Source organism: Eurypyga helias, unplaced genomic scaffold, assembly GCF_000690775.1.
Source record: "Eurypyga helias isolate BGI_N326 unplaced genomic scaffold, ASM69077v1 scaffold1513, whole genome shotgun sequence".
Classification (NCBI taxonomy): Eukaryota; Metazoa; Chordata; class Aves; order Eurypygiformes; family Eurypygidae; genus Eurypyga; species Eurypyga helias.
The window spans coordinates 1-18644 of record NW_010240352.1 but is presented as its reverse complement, the minus strand read 5'-3'; the positions used below and the strand labels follow the sequence as shown (position 1 = coordinate 18644).

Genomic DNA, 18644 nt, shown 5'->3' with positions numbered 1-18644 from the left:
TGTTCAAGAGATGAAGAATGGGTAGCTGTCTTGTCTACTGAACATGTCGGTTTGCTGTTCTCCGCTCAAACTCTCTATGGCCTGGAAGGCACTGCATATAATTAAAAACAGAGTAATTGTATTGATAGTAAAACTTCATCTTGCTTTTTAGCAATTTTTTCTTCCTAATTAATAATTATCAACATATATAAACACTTTTTTGCTAAAGTGCTTTGAGCTTTGTTCCAATTTAGATTTAGATATTTTGAAAGGCAAATAACTATAAAAATATTAAGCAAAATGCAACATTGCAGACAACGCTCAAAGAAACATAGATGTTTGCCATATAGCTTCAGACTGAAAAAAAATGCTACTGTATTGTTTTCAGAGTGTGTGACTTCAAAATGTTCCTAAGTAACATATTTATCATTGACTAAGCCTAGGCATTTTATTATATACAAATTATGAATTATTAAATAATGCATTAGTAGCATTTTAAAAGAAATAAAATCTGTTCAGTTATTTTAAATCATTAACTGCATGGCTAATCACATGATAACCCATGGCACTATGTCTCATCGAGTCTCATATTAAAGATTTAATGTATATGGGATGCAAACAGTTCTCATGTAAAACAATATGTACTAGGATATTATCTGCAGAAAAAAATAGTATCACAGTGGGAGGAGATGCATTTCTATCTGGCACAGAGATATCGGTGTGATGTGCACTAAAATCAGTGAACAACTAAGAGAGAGCCGGGAGTATTTTAGGGAAAGTAAGTAATGTGCTCCACTCCTTGTAACCACATGTGTGGGCTTCTAACTCCTAACTTCTAATGTGTAAATCCTTGAGGAAGTTGTTTCTGTCAGACTCCAGGTTGGAGCTTTGGGGAAACTCTCCAACAGTCCAGGAACGTGGGGGGCTCCTCTGTAAGAAATTATCTGGAAACAAATCCTGCCCAGCTGGCCAGAGACACCAAAGATTTGAATTCTGTAGTTGGATGCTGCCTTTATTTCTTATGACTTCCAGTGCCTTGCCATGACCAGAAAATTATCCACCAGTGAAACTAAAATACTGAAGAAAACCTACAAGACTGGGAAGTAAAGCTTACATCCTGTAAACTGACTTCTCTATTTGAAAATGGGGAAGTCCCTCAATTCCCAAATGTTGGCTTTGATGATAATGGTATCATTTGTACCCATCTGCATATGGAGCAGAAGTTGTGAACTTTCTTTTGTGGTGTGTTTCACTGGTATACCTATATATATATATATATAGGTATATAGGTATATATATCTCTCTATCTTTTGAGGCCTACATACTTAACCCCACTGATCTGTTCAACACGTGGAGTGCTCCGTGGGTTAAACTTCCAGACCAGTTGGAAGCTTCCGCTAATGAAAAAAATAAATTACTTCTTTACTTTCACTCATGTGTGACTGTAATCAATAAGAGCAAAGTTTGTCCCCTTCACAGCACTACTGCTTCTCCTACAGCTTTTCCCTGTAGGCTACACTACCACCACTTTTGCTGCTGGGTGGAAACAGAGCATATTTTTTGCTCCATTTTACCTGACACAGTTTCATGTCTAGCCTTCTTCATAACATCCACTGCTTCTGTGTACGTATTAATATTTCTAAGGTTAAAATGCTCAGAAATGGATGCTGAACAATCTCACTACAGCGTGTCCTCTTTTCCTCTATGCTTCTGCAGGAGAGCTGATGGATCTCAATGTGTTGACACTGAGCACAAAGCACAAGGCTGATACATTTACTCAAGATTTCCCTATGGGAGGGGTGAATATGAAATAAGTTGAGACTCTGACTGGAGGGAGAAATAAAAAATAAAAATGTTTATATCTGTTAATAAATCAAATTGAAAATTTGTTGATGTTGGAAATACTCCCAGAGCCTTAATGATAGGTTTATTTTTACCAGCAACAACAATAATTAATAATTAATGCTACGTGTCTCTCAGACATGTCTTGGCAACTAAAATTAGCAAGTATAAAATGTTAAGTTTTAAATTATATACTTAGCAAGGATGTTTCCTCCTAGAACATCCCCCAAACTACATCCATGTCCATCACACCCTGGATGACATGATAGAGCCATATTACTTTTGGAAAACTTATCTGTATTCTCTCTGCTCCTCTGCTGGGAATTCCCCTCGTGGATACTCCGTGATCTGCGCAGATCAGACAGCTCCTCCCGCAGAAACTTCTGCTGAAATCACTGCCATCCTCTGCACACACAGCAGCATCTCTAAATCGGTTGCACTGACATGTGTAGATCATTGTGGGGTAGGAAACTTCCCTTCCAGATGACAGAAGGTCCAAAAATTTTTTTTTTTAAACCATATTTAGAAACTCGGTAATATTTTATTATAGATCTATTCTGTATTTGAGAAGCTACTGAAATCAAGAGCCTCTGGTAGACCATTGTGAGAACCAAACTGTCACAGAGGAGTATTGTGCCTATGAGCCTAACACAAAGTCTGGAGAAGAAATGAGGATTGCACTGAAAGGTTACTTGTTATGTGCATTCATAATAGTCCATTTTTCATTCCCTTTTCTGCAACACCACTTAGAAAAATTCTTTCCAGAAGTTTAAGCTTTCATAGAGTACTAGCAGATTTCTGCCTACCAGTTTCTAGGAAAGACAAGTGAATCCAAGAGATCCAAGCCAGTCCTTCCAGGTGACACATGATGACAGGTTTAAATATAGAGTACCAAAGGACCAGGAGCTGAGATTAGCAAAGGCCATATGAATTCTTATTATTTAACATTAACACTGTGTAACACTGAGATATACCAAGGTCCAGTTGTGCTGGGTGCAGTATACATAAAACCTAAATGGAAATCCTGCAAAGTGCTGCCTTTGACAAAGAAACCGCAGAGTGCTGCTTTGGCTGTGATTTGCTTATCATACCTATTCACTGAAATATTCAAACTTCAATGAACTGAGACCTCCAGGGGCTCAAAGACACAATCAAGTCATCATGGCATAACAAGTGTCAGCTGAGCTGTATCAATAACTTGTGTGCATGCTCCTAGCCATGGCAGCTGGAATGCAACACAATTTGGCTTAGTTCTGATTCATTTCAGGCTTTGCATTTGCTACTGGCAAAATGTGCCCACAGGGATTATGCCGCAACTCCAAGGTTTGAGAGCTACTTATCTGTAATTGACAGACAATGTCCTACAATTAAAAATATATGTTTGACTGTTTATTGGCTAATGTTTAACTAGGACAGGTATGTTCTTTAGGTATTTATGTAATATGATTGAGTCTTCTAGGGCTAATCTGTGACTAAAATATATTTTTACTGATACTAGATACTGTTGTTAAATCTTCTTTCCAAAAGGAAAAAAAACTTTAGAAATGAATGGGAACAGACATTTGATTGAGTTTAAATTCTTACAACTTTTTTTTTTTTTTGGAGACACCTTGTGGGATGAGGTTTATGAACAGCTACAAGAGACAAACTGAGTCTAGCAGCAGTTCTTGTCCATCATTAATGCTGCCTTGATACTGAGGTTTAACTATGATTCCTAGCAGAACCATTTTTCTTTGATTGTTGTAGAACTGCAATGCCATGTGGGATCACTCAGTTCAGTGAAATGTTATTACAATTCTGTGTCTACTTTAAAAGATAAGTAGCATCAAAATGAAGGTTTTATAGCAATAATTAAATTGCTAACACTCAAGCCTGAATTCTGACTGACTTGACATAAGAGGATATTCAGTAAAAGACAGAGACTTGAAAGTCCTCTTAAACATAAGAAGAGGAAAATCTCAATGCAAATAACAACAGCTTTACAATTAGTCTCATCATTTTAAAACCCGAGTTCCAATAGGTGTAGCTTCTGACACACGGGGCTTTGTTGTCCTGTATGGCTCAGCTAAGCTTGTTAAGGAAGCCATTCTCATTCTAAGCCTTCATCTAACTTTAAGTGTTATTTAAAGAATAATACATCCATTTAGATTTCCTAGCTTAAAGAAATTATTTAACAAATATGAGATAAGTTGAAGATGTGACTTTTTATGAAATAAAGAGCATGGAGTACAAATTATATGCCATGCTACTAATTAGAAACAGATATGTAATCACTTACTAATGGAACAATATTTTGTGCCAACCTTATTCATACTTCCTTCCAACTGCTGGACTCCTTGTGCCAGATATATTTCAGTTTTCTTCAGAAGAGAGAGATATTAACATGTTTTCCATCCTGTTTTTAAACCCAGAAGTCTAGTGTAAACTGAACTTTCTTGACATTTCAGAAATTCTATCAGTTTTAACAGCTTGAGGTCTTTTTATTACAAACATGTATATTTCCCTGCGGGGTTATGGAAATCTCACAATTACATTCATTAAAAATGTCCATGATTTTAGCCAAATGCATGCTTTGTAAATTTACCTTTACAGTTTTCTTTCAACAATTACTCTGAGCCCAATTTTCTATTAAATTCCAACAAATACCTATTTATTCATCCACAATGTCAGTTTTATATAAATTTTGACAAAAGCATCGAAAGAGAAAAACACAGTTGCTGTCAGTTTTTTCCATACCAGGTTTGATGTCTATAGTGTGACTCGCTGAGACTCAGCATAATAAGCATGTATGTCCATGAAAACCAATATAAAAAGGTCATGTTTCAGCAGCAGTCTAAAATTAGAGACATAATTTTACAGTAGTACCAAAAAGACCTCTGGGTACATAATTTTGGGTATCTTACCATACCTAAGAGTCCTTTTATTTGATAGGTTGAGCATCCTTCTCATCACAAAGTCCTGCTGTGATCTAGAGCATCTAACAACATTGCTTTTTATCATGATGTAATGAATATGCTCAGATCACATTTACTGAATGCTGACTTCAGCATAAAGTGACCACAGTTTTTTTCTCAGAATAAAAAGCAGGAAAGGTCAGAATTTGTGTGATCATCCCTGACTTTCTATCCAGTTGTTGGTCTCTACCTACAACAGAGATTTGCATCCTGCTTGTCCCACTTCCCATGAAATTTCACCTCCCATTACCCAGTAGAAGAGCTAGAAGACTGAAATGGAAAAGACACTCCTACGTTTTTCCTGTTGAAACCTGGTTACTTTTATCGAGGCAAAGCAGATTTATAGGCAAATAAAGAAAGAAACTTGAGATCCAGTCTCATCACATCTTTTTTTTTTTTTCTCCAAAGGCAGACAAATATAAAATGAATAAACAGATCTGAACATAGGCTGGAACACAGCTGAACTGGAACCCAGACCTTAATCTTTGCACCTGAGAACAATTATAACTTTAAGGGAAGTTTATTTTGGCTATGAATTAAAATCAATCACAAATTAAACAATCCAATTAGGGATAGGGTAGATTAACCCACAATTGCCCGGGGCAGAGCCTCTTGTACTTCTGGTTGGGTTGGTTTTGGCTGCTGTTCAAACAGCACCCTGGACTAGTTTGACTGAATCTAGAAAAACAAGATTCACTTTTTTTATTTTTTCAGTTTCTGCAAAAGCAAGAGGGACTTCAGCATAAAAAGTGAACTGATTCACTAGCAGGCTCTGTTTTCAGAACTGAGTGTACTTTAGCTATGAGTAACAAACACAAACCCCACAATTCATTTTCTTAAACCACCCCTGAGCCCAATTGTCCCAACTTCTATGTGACGCTAGTTCTAAAACTTTGAAGTAAAAGTAAACGTAGGGCTGGAGAATACTTTTATGTATAAAGATCACAGGACTGAGCCCCATAGCTTTTGTAGAATGAAGTATGTAGTTGTAAGGAAAGAATACTCATTTTACAGCTTCTGATCAGGTCAATATAATAATCCAATAGTCACTCCTTTATAAAACACTCTCATTGTCTTGACTGCAAGACATAGGGGCCTAAAAACTCTGACCTAGGAGAATACAGGAAAAAAAAAAAGAAGTAAAACTGTACAAATGAACTTCACAGTGCATGTCAAGGTTAAACCATACCATATGTTCCTGAAAATATGCAGACACAACAGGGAGTTGTAGAGAAATATAAATAAAATCCAGTACAATAGGTAGATAATCTCTTGCACCAAATTTATGCTATTGTACCATAATGATAGTATTTTAAAAGAGATTATGTTTTCTAAGATGTTTCATTTTGTTATACAGAAGGAGTAATGATGTAATAATACTTCTAGCAGGGCATAAGATTTACAGTGTATTTATCTCAGAACTGTATTTTTTTATTTATTATGTCAACAGATACCTATATCCAAAGTATCTTACTGTGTTTCTGTTTTGGTTTATGTGACAAATGGAGTCTATACCTACATTCATAGAAATGGTAATCCACATAGGAAAGTCCATGTAGGAATTTCAGCTTTCCTTAATGGAATGAAAATAACCAAGTAGCTGAATGCTGACTTTTGTTGTTGCTGTTGTTATCGTTATTAGTTAAACTGTTTAGTCTTGTGAAATCTATTCCTATGGTATTTTAATTTAAAAATCCTTTTTACTATTGCCACTTAGAAGTGTTTATGATTTCCTCTTTTTTTAAACTCAGATTATGCAAATGAAAGCCATGACCATTTAACTGTTTGTAGGTTGATCTACTTCCCATTGACTGCTTTTCTATTTCCACTGAAATTCAACAAATAAGCAAAACAGAAGTAGAAAAAAGGTGTGAAGCCTAAAATAGCTGTTTGAGTCATCGACAGATTGACTGAAATGATTCAAGCAGGTGTTTCGGAGAGAATGAGCTCTTTTCTTCAGGACTGTGGAAATGAATTCTAAAAGACGAAAAAGAATACCCTGAACAGGTCCTGGAGAGCAAGGAGGAAAATCCTGACTGCTTTGGGAAGAGTAGGACAGCAGAGAGTTACCTCAGTAAAGTCTGAGCAGTGGTGTTTATTGTGCTAAGGCAGGACATCAGAGACAAACATGCCAGCATGGAACCCAGCACCACAACCTGGGAGGAGCGAGTAGACTACAGCTCTGCAACATTCCTCAACACATGCGTGCAATGTGTGGCTGTTTGGGTGGGTGTGAGAAGACCCTCACCAGCTAAGAGATCGTAGACCTGGCACCAGTATAAGCCATGGGTCAGACAGAGTCTAAGTCTTTCACAGGTAAACTTTGGTAAATTTTGGATTTCCAAACAAACGTCACTTTTACTTTTCAAAATAATGGTCATTAAAATGAGCTCCAACAAAGTCTCTTACAATAGTCTCGTAACCAGGCTAGAAGGTCACAGTTGGATGAGTGAACAACAAGATGGATAAAAAACTAGTTGGATGGTTGGCTTAGAATGTAATGATTAATGATTGGCAATTAACCTAGAGGCAGATAACAAGTGGAGTACTGCATGGGTCTGTCCAGGGACCTATGTTTAATGTCAATGACCTGGAGTAGGCAGTGGAGTTGTTCTTCATACAGTTTGTAGGTAACACCAAACTGGGGGGACCAGTCTATATGCTGAAGGGGATGGATGCCAACCAGAGAGACCTAGACAGGTTGGAGGGATGGGCAGTGAGCTGAATATGAGTCAGCAGTGTCCCTCTAGCATCACAGACAGTTGACAGCATCTGGGGCTGCATCAACAACAGCACAGTCAGCAGGTTGAGGGATGTCCTCCTCTGCTCAGCACTCAAGCATATCTAGAAAACTGTGTCCAATAGAACTGGGTTGCCCAATACAAGGAAGACTTGATACACTGGAGTGAGTTTAGCAGAGACAACCAATATGCTTGGGAGCTGGAACATTTGCCTTGTGAGGAGAGGCTAAGGAAGGTGTGCTTGTTCAGTCTAGGGAAGACATGGCTGCAGGGACATCTAATATCAGCCTTGCAGTACCTACAGGAGAAGTCATTAAGTAGATGAAGCCAGGCTCTTCACAGTAATTTGTCATGGGATGACAAGGGACTATGGGCTTAAATTGAAATGAGAAGGTCCAGGCCAGATATGTGGTAAAACATTTTAACCACAAGGAGAGTCAAGCAGTTGATCAAGTTTTCCAAGGAAACTGTGCAGCTTCCACACCTGGAGATTTTCAAGACTTGACTAAATTAAGATCTAAGCAACCCGTTCTGACCTTACAGCTAACCCTGTCTTGAGAATGAGGTTGGATCAGATGATCTTCCAACCTGAACAATTCTGTGATTCTGAAATTGTACACAGACCTCTTAAAAAGGTTCTGGGGATTGGAGGCAGAGAACACATGCTGCTAATATGTACCCAATTTCTTCCCTCTAACCCGCTTACAATCAAAATGTCTGTTTTGTTTAGAAGTAGCAAAGTGAATGATAAAGTTGATGTATTTTGAGAAACGACTGGCAGGCACTTTTGAGAAGAATGTTACCTTCTCCTCTGAGGCAGGTAACAGTATCATGAATGACAATGTTTACTGATCTTGGGTAAGAAAGATCTACTCCCAGAGGTTCTCCTGAGAATCTAAAAGCAGGTAGTTAATTCAGCTGATGTTAACGGGTTTTGTCAGAATTTGGCATGGTAAAACAGTGTTGCTTAAACAGACCTACTCCTGTAATAGTTATTCAGTTAAGTGGGCTCTTCTCCTGTTAATTGTTTCTGACTTCCCAAATACAGAGCAGGCAGATGTGTGTGGTGCAGTGCACTCTGACTGCTGACCTATTTATTGGTGTGTTTCTGTGATGGCTGACCCATACGAGAGACTGTGGCTCAGCTGTTCAAAAAGCTGTTACACAAAGCGATGACAATCAGCAGGGAAGGTGTCCATTCGGAAGTTGGGTACTGGCAAAAATGGAAGGATGTATTTGCCTAAGCTTCAGCTGTTTAAAAGAGGGGTATTCTCCTGAAGTTCTCTGGTCAAGACATGAAATACAGAGTGCTACTGCCTGAGATACTAAATTCTCTACTTCCTCATTGATTTTCTAACACTACCTTAATGTTGCGTTAGCATCTTTTCTCTGTTCATTCCATCTGCTCTTAGGTCTTCCCTGCTGTTTTGTAGGGATATATTGCCATTATGCTTGCATCTGTAAAGCAGTGGCAGATATGGGGCAAGAGCCACCTGTTTAGAGGCAGCATTAGTACCACCTGAACATTTGCTGGCTTCTCAGGGGATCCTGCCACTCACCGCTTCTCAAAACCTGAGGGAGCCCTCATTACTCTGTCAGCTGCTTCAGAATGCTATGGGGATGGGATGCTGTGGCTTCTCAACTCCTTTCCACTTCTATTTGCTTCTTTCAGCCTAGAACCTCTATTTAAAACCAAAAAAAGTCTAAAGTGGGGCTATTTTTGTCCAGTTGACATATTTAGTGAGTATTCTGATCTTATTATCTAACAAAATTTAAAGGATTTTTGCTTGTTTACAATGCATTTATCAAAACTACTGATTGTTTATTTTATGTATTTTAGGGAGTCAGGACATGCCTTTTTCATATCCTTTCAGGTGTGGTCTAAGAGATTAATTCCAAAATGTAATAGTAAGCATAATAAACTGAATATTGTAATTAAACAGGGATGATACAGAATATCAGGGTTGCTAAATCTTGACTTGTGTATTAACATCTTCCCTGTTCCTCCTTTGGTACACACACATAAACCTGACTATGGCTAACTAAAAGTAGAGTGTCTTGTGATACTTCTAAAAATATGCCTGTTTCTAACAAGAGATCAAACTCCAGCAACAAACTCTTAAGTACATTCAAAAACTTATAGAAATAATTAACTTTTGCCTATATGCGTAATGAATCTTATGGTTTATTTTAAATTGTGTTCAGCTTTGTTTTCTTCACAGGGAAAATGGGTGGACAAGAATTGTTTACATCAAACAACTATTGTGTTTTTATTTAGGCAGAACTGTGAAAAAAACAAAGTGTTTTCTGAATGTAGGCAAAATGAAGGAGATTTTAGCGAAAATCCACATAATATTAATCAATTACTTATCAGGGGTAGAGAATCTATTCATTAAATGGGATCAGAAACATAGTAAAGATATATATAGCCTAACAGTTAAAGGTCCACATATAGAAGAAATACAACCATTTTTCTTGATGTCAAGAAGAACATTTGGAAACATAATATAGCAGGAGTTACATTACAGTGAAACCTACACATCACTGATAGATATTTCATCGAAGGATACTGTCAGTCTCTTCAAAGTATATAGGTAATGCCATTATAGATGTTAGGGACATACCACAGTATTTGTGAAACAAGAGATGTTTTAACAGTTATGTTATACATGAAAAGTGTTATCCTTCCTTATTTCACAAGACTTATTTTCAATGTTACAACTAAATTCAGCTGTTAAAGGGCTATCGCCAGTGTATCAATTATGTGGCTAACATCTGACACTGGAAAGAAAAGAGGCAGAAAGAAATACCAAACTAAATTAATATCCTTCTCATATCTAGTATAACACCGGGCATATTTAAACAAGATACATAATTAATTTAATAATATTCTTGTAAATTCAGCCTTCAGTGACCTGTATTTTGAAACAGGAACTGACAAAACAGCAATCTCTTACACAGTTTGAAACCTTAAGAAGGCTTTGAATAAAGTTTCACATATTGAAAGGCTTGGGGAAACACACTGAAAAAAGCAGAACATTTCTCAGCTGTGTCCTTCAACAAAATGCACAACACGTTTGGCTAAGAAGGAATAAAGCAGCAAAGGAATTTTCTGTTGACAAAAGGCTTTTTTGCTATCCCAATCCAAATCTTCCAAGAGAAACTATACTCCTCTCCATGCCACTCATCACAAACTACTCTAAAACAAGCTGAAAAGCCCTGTGACCTAGACCTCTGGTCTAATGTTGCTATCTTTGTGTTACTCAAACTGGAGATAAATTCACATTTAAACAGGGAATATTAGAAATGGAAAAGCTATAATACCTTGAAAGAATTTCAACTACTTCTACTTGCCCACTGTAAATATTTTGCCCATTTCTGCCAGTGGGAAATACCATGAAATTTTTCAGTGAAAAAAGGCATAAATTAGTTGAATCAAAGAGTGCAATATTCAAAATCACTTAGTCTTCACTCAAAGAAGCTTTTGTAAAAACATTGAAGATACACTCAGCCTTTAGAGTAGAGCTAAACCTAATATGCTAAGTATCTATGATTTACATAAACCAGAAAGAAAACAGCAGAAAACCCGCACTTATCCAGACCAAGAGACTCAATATTTTTTTTTCATTGTCACAGTTGTCAATGGATCTACTAAAACAAACCACAGAAAGTTCCTGGAGATTAAATGGCAATGAAATAATTAAAAGTATTTTTTGCAGTGTTTAATGCAGAAAGAGAAAACCACAAAGTGCAAACAAACTGACAATGTACTGTTTGTTATAAAAGCATCTTTGACATGCTTAATTTACTCACTGTTCAGGATTTAAACTGGAATTCAGCCTTGTTGACATTTAAAAGCACCCAGTCTCAAGAAGAATATACACAAATACAGAGCTTGGGAAAATTTGAACTCAGAAGAAAATACAAACCAAAGCATAGAAAAAGGAACATTCAACTTTGTGAACACCAGCAGCATGATATGGACAATAACTAGGTCCCCCAATAATATGAGAATAGTATGGACATAAGAATGAGATTGAAAAAGAGTAAATAAACTCTCAAAATTGGCCTATCACGTTTCTCAAATTTTCTTCGACACATTAGAAAAACTGAGCTCATCTTCTTGCCATAAAACACCACCTCAGCCTTTTTTCATGAAACAATTTCTGCCGACTTGAATATTATCTTGTCTTGATAAGATATTCCCAAGATTTCCCCCCAAACTTTGAAACACTAAAAACCCAAATTGTTTTGATTTCTGGTAAATAATAAAATCTGAGAAGCAAATCTACAATGCTTCTCATCTGAAACCATAAGTAAGGACCCGATTTCCTTTCTAATGTTCCCATTTGCAGATTTAACTTTCCAGTACAGCAAAATGAAAACCTAAGTTTTCCTACAGTTGACAGTATTGTAAACTAGACTTATGGACTAAAAATCAAAAACTGGCTTCTTTTGGTCATATAAGATATTTGAAAAGAAAAAAATCTGAACTTGAATTCAAACACATCTGATACCAAAACACATTCCTACTTACAAACATACTGAAGTCATACCTGGATCTGATTGCTTTAATTTGAGTAAGCTTTTGCTCTTGGAGCTACAATATATTCACTTATCAACGGACACAGTGATAAAAAGACTTTTGGTCTGTAACAAGGAATATCTTCCTTGGTATAAAAAACGTATTCTGCCTTTGATCCATTAGAGGTACTCCCTGGTTAGAAACTCCCAGGTGGTACATGTTTCAAAAGCAACATGTAGACTCAAAAAGAAGACAACTGTAGTAAAAGGTAGTATTTTAGAGTAATTTTTCAGGTCATATATTCAAAATGTAAACTTTTTGAGGTGTTGTACTTTCTGTCAAATTATTTCATCTGAACAGCTCCGTTTTTAGGATCTGCTGCTCTCTGAAGTAAGTCAATATAATATCTCTGTACTTTCAAGATTTCAGGAAAGAGAAGTGAGGGAGCTCAGGAAGATTAAAAGAAAGGAACTGGATTAAGAGCGTGTTTTAGTTCAGAGTTCCCCGAGTCAAGCATCAGAGAAAGTCTGCCAGCATACCTAGGGACCATGTTTATCAAACACAGTTGATCTGATGTCCTCAAACCCCAGTTTCAGACTGGCAATATACACAGGAACTTTCAGCTACTGAACCATATTTCTTCTTGAAATACGTAATAAAATAGTATATATGACTATGCACGTTAGTGCTGAAATTCTAGAGAGGCTTAATACTTCGTCTGCACACTGGCACTCTGAAGGTGCTTGCAAATTTCTGACTTTTTTTCCTCTGAATAAAATCCGTGAGTCACATGCATTACTTCTGCAAATGCATATTTTGTTCATTTGTACCTGTACACACTTTCAAAACTTTAAAGAATATGAATATCTTAATTTTAATAATTTTGTTAACTTCTGCATTGGAAATGGCTATGTTTGCTTTGGGTATGTTTTACAAAGTACAGCTACATGACTTGCACTGAATTTATGAGACTTCTGGCAGCTAAATTTCTAAGCACTCATTTGAAAAGAATAAATGATTAATTATAGCTGTGTTGTAGAAACACCAGTTATCCTATAACATGTGATGAACGTATTTCATTAGATACTGGAAAAATTAAAGATGAGCAGTGCATTAAGCAGTGTAACACAGTGGGATGAAGAATTACCTTACAGATACTTGCTCACTCCAAAACTTAACAGCATTCTATTACATACTACCCTATTCTCCAATTACACCCTATTTTGCATTCCCAGCTATCATGTAGCTATAGTTAATTTTAAGCAATGACTTATTGTCATTTCTGAAAGTTGCCTAGCATCACTAGGCGCTGGGTGATGCCTCAAAACACTGACACAGCTCTGGCCTGCAGGAGAAGGACAAATGACGACTATGTTCAGAAGGAGCCTGAGAACAGATTAGCAATAAAGCAGCAATATATCACTAAGTAAGGTATGCAGGGTTATTGCTTTCTTATAGCTACATCAGTCAGAGATCTAACAGTTCTATAGCTTGTTATGATGTCTGTTTGCACATTTTCAAGAGTAGTACTCTAACTTCTAAGCAATTTCTACTTGCCTTTCGAGTACCAGTGTGTTAATAAAAAGACAAAAACACTGTAGCACAATCCTATTACAACTATTATAATGAACCAGAATTTGTGCTTTTGATGTTGAGTCTTTGAACTTTTTTGCTTTGAAATTTAGTTATAAAACATACAAGTCTACCACAGAGAACATAGCTTATCTAGAGGGAACAATACCAAAAGGAATTTTTGGAGGGGGAAAAAAGTCTACGAAAGATGGTAAATATTTTCCCTTGTCTGTTAATATTTTACCAAAAATGCCAAGTCCTATGAGTATAGGATTAAATGGATGTAACTATTTTAAGATAAACACAAATAAAACAAAGATATCAGTATTTTAGTGTAAACGTAATACAATCCATCATCATACCTTGTTATGTGTCTGAGTTTGTCCAACCAGGATAAGGATATTTGATGAGATAATAGACAGGCAGAAATTGATTAAAATTATTGACCTCTCAGATCTGATGTACCTGTTTAAATAAACAGAGGGTACAACTTTTCTAAAAGGAAAACAACTAGTAAGTCATACAAAGCTTTGATGCAATTCACGCATTAAATATTGGAGATACACTGAAGGGTAAGCATTCTCTTTGCAAGTGTTTATAAAGCGTATCAAGGAGCTATCACTTTACAAACATAGAAACAATGATATTTTGATAGATATTCTGCAATTCCCTCTTAGCTTTTTGGTGTATTTAAAAAAAAAAATCTATCAATGCTGCTTTTAAAAACCTCTGGCAACACTGTTCTAACACCATACTGATAACGGGCCTGCATGCATTCATGTCAGGAACTTCTTATGCTCTCTGCTCATCCCTGGGAATATCCACAGCTGGCACAGACCACTTACGATAACTAACTTCAGCAAAAATATGGTGATTTACATAAACAGAAGATCTTGTCCACGATGCATAAATAAGATGCAGGTTGGTTGATGATACCATGGTAGTGCATTTTGAAACATGCTATTGGGATAATGATAACACTAATCTTGAAGCTCCACCACATTTACAAAATAATTTGTATGAAGAAACAATAATACTATACTAGCTTCGTCTTCATAAGACCTAATGCCAAAAAGTAGCTAAGTTAGTAGAAAAAGATTAAATTATAGCAGTGAGCATCACACAGCCTCTCTTACAAACCTACCATACTCATTTTAGAAGTGTGTTTAGAATGAAAAAGTCAAATACTCTTATCACCTCTTTCCTTACAAATGCTTTCATTTTTCTATATACAGCCTTTTATGTGCTACAGGGCAGAAAGAGAATGATTATGGCTTCAGGTGAAGTACCTTACTGACCTGATTTTCAGAGCTACTAACAGGGTAAATGTTGACTACTGAAGCAAATGAAAGTTAAGGGTGCTCAGTTCCTCCAAATATCATGCTGTATGTTTATATATTCTATGACCTATGCTATATGCTTCTCATTGGAGCTTAGTTAATATTGCTGTGTCCTCCTGAGCTGACACCCATAGCTGACACCCTGAGGAGGTCATAACAAAGAGTGCTGAACCCGTGAGAAAAGCTGAGCTTTGGACATAAGATGAATTGCAGTCCTTTTTGCGTAGCTATCAATTAAGTAATACTGCTTTACATTTTTCAGTTAAGAAGACAGAACAACCCTGATACCACAATCCACATTTTTCCTTAAAACATAACAATACTGTTAAGGCTATTTCTAGGTGTTTGCAAACAAATACAGAACGTCCAGTGTCTTTGTCTACACAGTCAGCATGAGTGCTGCTACTTTCTAACTTGTTAACTATTGATTCACCTGGGCCAGTTCTCAACACTGAGTACCTATGGACTATGAGATCCTAGTGGTTGAGTAAATACAGAGCAAGCAGGATCTCATAGCATCGACTTAAGCTGGGAAAGTTTCAGTTTTTCTGTCGGCCCACTATTAATGAAGGGAAGGGAAGGAAAAGAAAAGGGAAGGGAAGGAAAAGGAAAGTAGAAGAAGGGAAGATGGAAGTTACCATAATCACAGGATCATAGAATCATAGAGTCATAGAAACATAGACTGGTTCGGGTTGGAAGGGACCTTTATACATCATCTAGTTCCAACACCTTCCACTAGATCAGGTCGTTCAAAGCCCCTTCCAATCTGGCCTTGAACACTTCCAGTGATGGTCATCCACAACTTCTCGGCAACCTGTTTCAGTGTCTCACCAACCTCATTAGAAAAAAATTCTTCCTTATATCTAATCCAAATAATGGAGAAGACCCATTCAACTCAACATGACAGTATTTCCATCCAAGTGCTAAATATATCAGTGAGTGCAAAAATAACACTGTAATTCTTCAGATGGGAATTATATCCTGAAATACTCTCATTTTCAGCTTTGACAGACAAGAACTGACAATTCTTATACTCTTTTTATTATAACTTATGCAACTAGATATTTGATATTATCATATATATGTTTAATCCTGAGACTCTGTGGCTGCATAAGAGAGTGAAAAAGTGTGTAAAATTATCAAGCTGCTTCTAAAAGCAAAATTCTATTGGTTAATTTTACATTACTCTAGAAATAGTTATTTTCTCTGTGTGTTTCTTCTTACTTGCTTAAGAACCTATTTTTCTTTTATTACAGAAAAAAGTTAAATGAGAACACATGTTCACTTTTTTTAAAATCTATTTTATGTGAATTTTCCTCCTACTTTTCTGTGTCTTCTACACTAATACATCATGATATTTCTCATCATTTTTCAAATTATTTTTCTTTGTAAATATCTACTGTGCTTTTGAGTCAACCTAATATTTTAATATAATAAGCTCAGGATGGAAAGAGTCTGTTACTGGAACGTACCACCACACTAGTTTAGACAACTTCATTTTGTGGTCTTCATTGAAACTTGTAACAGAAGTGGATAAATTAAGAATCTGCAGTATCTAATGTGGCACTTTGATATGTCATTTTGATTGCATCGATGTTTTGTTTTCAAATGTAAATGGAGAAAAAGCATTCCAGAGTATAGTCCATAAGCCTCACATGAAAGATACCATACAGAAGAATACTGTAAAATGCTTATTAGCACTATGAATAACCCACTGAAAAAGCAACAACTGTCACACTGAAGAGGGAAAGATAAGAGAGTGGGCTACACCATCAACAGTAGACCAAGAGAGTAAAACTAATCCATCCCATCAACAAATTTAGGACTCAAAACATGGACTACATTTTGCCTTTTTTTTTTTTTTTTCCTTTTCCAAATAATAAATGTTGCATCTAATGGTCTCTTTAAATTTTAATTCAACTAAATATAACTATGTATTCACATTCAGCTTTGTCAATCCATTACATACCTCCATAGCGCTGCATAGACAACTGCTAGGGTGATCAAGGCCAAGCATGAAAGACCACTGCCTACTATTAAGGTCACTGAGGGTGTACCAGATGATTCCATGATCTGTAGGTTACAACAGATAACCATGAAGGAAACCATCCTTCAGCAATTAAAACAACAAGTTGAAAGACAAAAAAAAAAAAACAAGCCATAAAAGCAAATTATAAAAGCAGCCACAGTGGCACAGATAGCTTAAGTAATATTATTTATGAAGCGGAAATCAACTTAATTCCAAAACTGATCCATACATAACTCTGAGATTTTTTTAATTATTGATACAATCCCCAGAGGTCTTGAGCTTTAAAATGCTCTATACTACCTGCATGATATTTTGAAAACTAAAGAAAGTAGTAATATTACAGTGTAACAGGAGACTGATATTAGCCAAATTTCAACTACTCTCCAGATAAAATTAATTACAAATTCTTGAGAAACAGCAATATTTAGAATTGTGTATTAAAAAAACCAGCTTGGTTTCACTGCGATATATTAAAAATCATCCAATAATTTGTCCCAGAATTTGGTTCATGGTTGTTGCAGAATTACCAAACTTTCTGACTTTTAATAACTTTGACTTCAATCCACTATTCTCACATGCTTAATTTTCTTGGGCCTCTGATTGTCTAGAAGGAATGGCAAGATATCTCTGGCAACAATACCATAAACATTCTATAAAGTAGATAGAAATTTATAATTATTTTATTTGTAGTCTGTGTATTTATTAATAAAGAATGAAAATAAATAAATGACCTTGAAAACAAACTAGCTTTCCCTGTTGTGAAAGAAACTATTATTGTCATATATCAGGTAAGGTTTTTCCTCTGGGTGTATAAGTGCTCATGTTCTGAAATAGACATGGTATTTGCTAATAGAAATGGAAAAAATTTAGATCTAAAACTTTGAAAGGATACTGTGCCTAGTTTACCAAAATGCTTTTTAAACCCCTGGGGGTGTTTTGTAAATTATATTTTATCAAGATATCTTTTGTCACTCAAATAGGAGATAAGACTAGTGTTCTTTTAGGCCAGATGTCAGGCAGCAAGTAACATTTTATTTCAACCACTTTGTTCCAAACTGATCTACTTTGATATTAAAGAGTCTGATCATATCTTTTCAAATCCAGGAAAAAGAAATTATGCCTTAGGAGGCTAACTTCACAAATATTTGCTTTTTAGCTATTTTACATTCAATAATACTGGGAGTGTCTGCTTATGCACTTAATGTACTCTTTCTCATGAAAACTTGATTATTTTTCTTACATCATATCAACAGACTACATAGAAAATCTGTGCCAAAAATGTCCAATGCAGATCTGCAATCTGTTTAACTACAGTATCTAGGGTTTTCCTACCAAGAGCAGTAAGAAAGCCCTGTACATTCCCCTGGAAAGGCTTGCAACCTTTAAAAAGCTGGTTAAGTTGATAATTGTTCAATACAAAAGTTTTCAACACATTTGCATCACAATTACAAGGCTGCTTCTGAAAAATTCAGAGTTCGAGAATGCACAGATTTCACTAGGATTTAGTTATATCACAGAATCTGGAATTCATTTCTCTAAGACACTGTAGACACCAGGAGACTAACATTTGCCTACCTGCAATATTAAACAATTCCTCAATGCAACGCCTGAAATATACCTGAGAGGAAAGCTCGACCAGCTCGCCCTCCCCACCACCCCCAC

The 18644-nt window shown here is 36.2% G+C and overlaps 1 protein-coding gene across 1 annotated transcript in view; it reads right to left on the bottom strand.

Moving 5' to 3' along the window:
- The window catches only part of LOC104504490 (brain-specific angiogenesis inhibitor 3-like), a gene marked incomplete at its 3' end in the record, with an annotated part of 74747 nt that extends 57776 nt beyond the window's left edge, over positions 1–16971 (bottom strand). The window contains exons 1-2 of the mRNA XM_010148404.1: positions 16923–16971; positions 13976–14078 (exon numbers count right to left, since the gene is read on the bottom strand). The remainder of the gene's footprint in view (positions 1–13975; positions 14079–16922) is intronic.
- Between the last annotated feature and the right edge of the window lie 1673 nt (positions 16972–18644).